Raw genomic sequence first — 6565 nt, 5'->3', positions numbered from 1 at the left:
TTTGCTTTTGGATTATTCCTTAAAATGATGTATGCATTCACAAACTCTTGGTTTAGAGTGTCTTTTAAAAAAATATTTTAAAGCTTATAATCAAGTGAAACACTCTCTTTCATACTAGCTTCCACACTTTATGGCTTAGAAGTTTTTCCTGGTTTCTGTAGATTATAAATTGCACAGTCCTTTTCTACTTAAGGCATATTTGGCACTATGTAATAGCTAGACAATTTGGCATTTATTTAAACTATGGTGCATTTAAAATATGCAAGGTAACATAATGATAAGAACATGATGTATATATTCACAAATTTTGATGTAGACATCTACAATTTTTTTTCCCATAAGGCCTCTGTGTATCATGGTGGTGACACTTTTTCCTAAGGTTCTGTAATGAACCACGCTTTCTTTGCTCACTATATTGTACCAGAGACCTAGGGAGGCTGTACCAACTGAGGGAGGATCCAGATAGCAGGCTGCAGTGGGTCAAGATCCAAGATAAGTTGGGAGAAACCTTTTAGTGGAAGTCTGTTATCCCACTTACCCCACATCTCAAAGGAGACTCACTGAAGACAGTGACATTGAGGGCACTTAAGGCTTAATTTAATTGACTTTGGGGACTTGGCAGTTGCTTCCTAGCTAGCCCCAACTCAACTGTTAGGACACACTGTGGCACAATAAAGGCTTGTTAAGTATTGATTAGCTCAGAACTTAATCAATTGCTCTTCCTCTTAGATCATATCCCTTCTCAATTCTTAAACTTTACTGGTATCTCAAGAAGTTTATTTGCTGCAAATTTGCTGCCCTTTTAAATTTAGGATCATTCCTCTGTCCCCCACCCCCAGGCAGACTGTTGCACTTTGCACTAGCTGATATTGTCTGTCCTTAACTGTGACCCAGAAAAAAAAAATGGACTGTTTCTAATGTGCTCAAAGCATCTCTAACTTCCTCAAGGTGAGTGTCCACATGCAACTTCCTAATGTATGGGGAGATACATTAATGACCATGGTGGAAATCGGAAATTTGTAGCAAATCATGGACTTAAACGGAGAAAAGCCAAGCAGAGAAGATGCAGTGTTTCTCCTCAGACCCCTTTTTTAAAACTTTCATTCAGGCTGTTCCTTCATGCTCTCCCACACTAGTTGTGCTTCATACAGAATTCGGTGATTTTGTTTACATTTGTGGCTCAAGGACATCTTGGCATTTCCTCCTATTTTTGACGAATGCAGCATATTGCTATTACTATTTATGGACTATGCTTTTGTTTGGAAAAATGATCTGATCTTTCAATAGCGTAGGATTCGGTGCCACTAATATACTTCAAAATAACATTTTAAAATTGCCTTTCCCCTTCCCCCTACATAGACATTTAGTTGCCTTTCCAACATGCAATTTTTTATGGATGAGATTGCCATTTAACATCACTATTTATATTAAATTACTTTCTTAAAATCATATCACTCCCATAGTCTACTTAGGTTTCTAATTCCCACATGCTCTACTATTGCCAAAGCAACTTCATCTCTATGATGTGGCTGAAGAGGCAGCCTTCATTCACAACACAGCACAGTCTGTTGAAGTGGTAAATATTACCCATTTCTATTATTAGAGCTGAAATGGAATTTTCTCTCGCTGCATTTTCAAGATGTGACATAATTAGATAGCAAGCGTGGAAAAGTCAGAAATAGTGGAAGCTAATGGTCGTCTTCAGTACCAGGGAAGCTTGAATTTGGTCTCGCCTTGCTCCTGACTCCCTGGCAGAATGTCCTCAGGCCATCTCATTCTCTGTTTGAGTTATAGGGTACTATGTGAGCTTTGCAGGCGCTGGGGTAAGGAAGCGTGAAGCAAGGTTTCCAGTTCTATATTAGTTTTCACACTGATAGAGAACAGACAAATTCTTGTTTGATGTTTTAATTCTCTTCAGCCTCCTACACACACACCTTCCCAGCTCTGAGAAGGAGCTGAGTAGCTTTTCACTGTACTGAGAAAGGCTCTGACTTCTCCTTTCTTTACCACAAATCAGAAATCAAACAAACAAACAAACAAACAAACAAACAAACAAAAACAGCTGTCCTTGTTGAAGAAGTGTTATTGAAATTAGTGCAGTGTGCAATTCCTGGCAGAAACAAGGGAGAGATGGGGAAGTGTGTGTGTGTGCACGTGTGCGTGTGTGTGTGTGTGTGTGTGTGTGTGTGTGTGTGTGTAGATCTCACAAAAGTCATTGAGGAAGGAACTGGGCTAACTGGAGAAAACCTGAAAAAGTAATTTTTTTTAACAAAAATTTTATCATAAGAACTTTATAATTACAAATCGGATTCAAGTTGTGCATTTCTGCATGGTCTGGCTTGTCTCATTGCTTAAATAGGTTTCTAATCTTTTATGTTATTATTAGGCCATAGTATACCGAGGATACTAGGCGAAGTTAACAGGGTAGCATGACTTGATTTGTTTTAATAAACATTGGATAAAATTACTGGTTTCAATAGAGTGGTCTGATTTGCAACTCCCCATGGAAATCTGCCTTTTGACTCATGCACGTTGGGATCAGAAGAGAAGCAGCTCTTTTTCGTGGTGCCTCCAAGGCTTTCAGCTGCTTCAGGATGAAGTTAAACATCTCTTTCCCAGCCACTGGCTGCCAGAAACTGATTGAAGTGGATGATGAACACACACTCTGTACGTTTTATAAGAAGTGTATGGCCATAGAACTTGCTGCCGAAGCTCTGGGTGAAGAATGGGAGGGTTGTGTGATTTGAAACTAGGTTTCCCCATGAAGCAGGGTGCCTTGACCCATGGTTGTGACTGCCTGCTATTGAATAAGGACATTTCTGTTATAGACCAAGAAGGACTGGAGAAAGAAAATGCAAATCTGTTTGGGGTTGCATTGTGAATGCCAGTTGGAGTGTTTTTAACTTGGTCACTGTGAAAAAAGGGGAGAAAGATATTCCTGGTCTCACGGATACTTCTGTGCCTTGTTGCCAAGGTCCCAAAAGAGCTAGCAGAGTCCACAACTTCAATCTCTCTAAAGATGATGTCCTCCAAAATGGTGTGAGAAAGCCCCCAAATAAAGAAGGTAAGAAACCTAGGACCGGAGCACCCAAGATTCAGCATCTTATTACTCCATGCATCCTGCAACACAAACATCGGCATATTGCTCTGAAGAAACAGTATGTTAAAAAAAAATAAGGAAGATGCCACAGGATATGCTAAACTTTTGGCCAAGAGAATGAAGGAGGCCAAAGATAAATGTCAGGAACAGATTTCCAAGAGACATAGGCTGTCCTCTCTGAGGGCTTCTATCTTTGAGTTCAGTCAAAAAATGAGATTTTCTAAGAGTAACAAATAAATAAGATCTAGCATTAAAAAAAAAGATGCAAATGTCTCTTCTTTTTTAAAGTCATATATGTGGAGAGTGGAAAGAGGCCTGGTAGACTATCAGGGACCATGCCTTCTAAATAGTTTTGCCCATAGCCTTCTGACTTCAGGTGAATTCCTTAACCTCTTTGGGGCATGTTTCTTTATATATACAACTAGTAGCCCTGCACACGAATCCATGAGACAGTAGGTTGCTGCCGCCCTCCTGTAGCTCCCCCCGCCCCCCATAGCTTGCTGCCCTGCCCCTCCTGTAGCTCTCTGCCTCCTGCTTGCTTGCTGCCCTGCCCCATCCTGTAGCTTTCCACCGCCTGCTTGTAGTTCGATGCCCCACCCTCCTGCAGATCGGTGATCTGGTCGTTACATGGTTGGTCGTTACGCCTCAGGGTGTAACAGATAATTAGCATATTCCTCTCTTATTGTATAGGATTATAGGGAATGGACTTTATGATTTTTTTCTTAATGATTTAGACATTCTCAAAAATCTATAAGATCTGAACAAGAAACACCAGCTGAGGGCTGTTTGTTTGGCATTGTTCTTGGACTTACTTAGCGAGTGAATAACAGGGACACCAAAGATTATTCGTCTTTGTCCGTGCTCAACAAACCGTGTTGAGATTATGTCTCTTTGACGGATGGAAAATGGTTTTGGTGAGAAGAGGAATGACTGAATCAGTGATTTTCTTGTTTGTTAAGATGTTCACAGTGCGCTAGCTGGAAATCAGGAGTTTAGCCACACATGACAGTAACCTTTTCAGGTTATCTCTGTCTCTCTTGGTGACAAACTGATTTCAGTTCACAGGTAGTTCACAGGTATCTCGGACACCTCTGAAGCAACCATTAGTAAAGAGACTTGATGACTCCTGTCTAGATGCTATGCTTAAGGGTGCATATCCCTAGCTCTTTCCCAGAGCTTGGAGAAATGACTGATTCAAATATTTTATGTGCAACTACAAGAACTCACTTATGAAAGTTACACTAGCACCTGAGAATGCTTGTATTGTTTCTAATTGTAAATAATACCCTGCCTTAAATTACCTCATTGCACAAAAATTTTTTGACCAAAAATGTCCATATCAAGGGCTTGATAGAGATGTAGCCTAAGATTAAAATGTCCAGGATGAATAATGATGTGACAGGTTATTGTCATTTATTGGATACTTATTGCGTGACAGGTATTATGCATTATATGTGCATTGCCATTTATAGTCATTACCTTATTTTAATGTTTAACAACAATCTTATAAAAAAGAGACTATTATTATACCAATTTTGCAGATACTGGAACTGAGGCTCAGATGAATTAAGGGAATTGTCCAGTTTCAATGTAGAAACTGTTAGAACTAGAAATCATGTCTAAGTCAGTTTGTCCAGAAAAGTTTGTCTTCACAAACACTACACAATTCTATCTCAGCAGGTCATCTTCCTCCTGCCCAGGAACAAACTTTCTCACCTCCAGCAGGTCATGCCGTAAGTGCAAAGATGCTTTCTTGAACACATGTGTACTCTAAAGGATACTGTGTTACTGCCTTATTGAGAATTCTGATTTTTTTCCCCCAGTGAACAGCCAATGGAAAATACCTAAAGTCACACATTTTCATTTATACAGAGATAACACTATTTCCTAAATTTAGGAGATTCCTCCAAATTTAAGCAAAAATTTTTCTTCCTGTTGAAAACAAAAGTGCCTCTCAGCCAACAAATGAGCCAACTATCTCCCCAACAGGTCTTATAATTTGCAGATGCTTGAAAGTGAATGAAGATCAAAAGCTTTCTTGTAGACCACTTTTCCCTCTGGGAGACATTTGAGCATGTTGAGAATAAGTATCACTTAAAAATTAATAAAACAAGATGGATTTAAATATGTTTGAAAAATAGGTTGCACAAACATTATGCCATCTTATGCTATTCATTCTGTGCTTTTAGGCACCCAGTGCATAGTTCTTTCCTGCATCTAATCCAGGCTTTTTGTGCACATAGGCTTTTGTAGTACAGAACATCTCAATTTAACCACAAAGATCATTACCACACAACACATTTGTACATTGTGGAAAGCTCCACAAAAAGGTATATGTCCTTGCAGATAAGGATGGTCCCATTTAGATGAACTGAAAGAAAAATCAAGCCTAACAATGGATGTTGCCTTTAAAAAATAAATAAACTGATTTTCAAATAACATCCCAAAGCCACTGTGGGAATAGCTGTCATTCTGTCAGACAGAGTTGGCCTAGTTTGCAGTGAATCATCTTAAATGGCAAGGGCCAAGTGTGTGCTTCAAGTTCCTAGCTGAGTTTTCTTCTGCAGGCATATGGACTTTTGGACCATCTTTTTTGTTAGGATTAGGGTTAGTATTTTCTGTCCTGTTTATTGGATTTACTTAGACCCAACTAGGACCAGCTCTAGATAAAACTACAATGGATTTAATAAGGCTTATTTAAAGTATCCCCTAATCTTCCTTTTAAAGCACCCTCCTCCAGGAAGCATGTTGTGTACCCCAGTTCTGAGAGGGTGAGTATTGGTGTATTGCCTGTCACTCTAGCTGCCCACCCCAGTAAACTCTGTTTAACCACCACCACTCACATCTCTGGTCCCTACACATGTTCTGGAACATCCCTTTCACCTTGTCTTTCATTAGTGCTTACCCAACCAAGTTCCGTTTTCCCCGGGTGACTGAGGCTAATGTGATAAACTAATGACTGATATTGGGTGAGCAAAACATTAGCATTTAAATAGGGACCTTTTGGAGGAGATGCACTTAACAAGGAGGAGGTCTTCAGAGGGGGCAATTTCAGACATCATGACAAGAGCAGGTCAAAGATAATTTTGTCAGATGGGGCCTTGAGGTTATGATCAGGGGCAGCCCTAGTTTCTAGCCTTTCTCTCAGTTAGGATTTCAAACATTTATGGCAGGTTCCCAGCAGCTTTCACAGGACTGTTGACATAAGTGCTTTGACCCAAGAACTTTTCTTCCAGCTCCTTGAAGGCTCCCCCTTTCCTCCTTCAGAGGAGTATTCTGTTCTTGAAACAATTGAATATAGAACCTGTCTTGAGGTTGGAAAGGGAACATGATTCACAATGTGGCAAGTGGACATTTCCAAAGGGCCTTAAATCCAGGGCCTCTGCATTGCATAGCTCTGGGGTGCCATCCACATAGAATCACAATGATTGCTGTCTCCTGGAAGTTGGAACACAAAAAGGCTGC

At 40.0% G+C, this 6565-nt stretch overlaps 1 pseudogene across 1 annotated transcript; it reads left to right on the top strand.

Annotated features, from left to right (window-relative positions):
• Positions 1-2594: 2594 nt before the first annotated feature.
• LOC307104828 (small ribosomal subunit protein eS6-like) lies at positions 2595-3297 on the top strand (annotated as a pseudogene). The gene has a single exon. The product of its transcript is annotated as a small ribosomal subunit protein eS6-like (transcript).
• The last annotated feature ends 3268 nt before the right edge of the window (positions 3298-6565 follow it).

The sequence above is a fragment of the Cnephaeus nilssonii genome (assembly GCF_951640355.1).
Source record: "Cnephaeus nilssonii genome assembly, chromosome: 9".
In the NCBI taxonomy this organism is placed as follows: Eukaryota; Metazoa; Chordata; class Mammalia; order Chiroptera; family Vespertilionidae; genus Cnephaeus; species Cnephaeus nilssonii.
The sequence above is the reverse complement of the archived record's forward strand: the minus strand, read 5'-3'. Positions and strand labels throughout refer to the sequence as shown.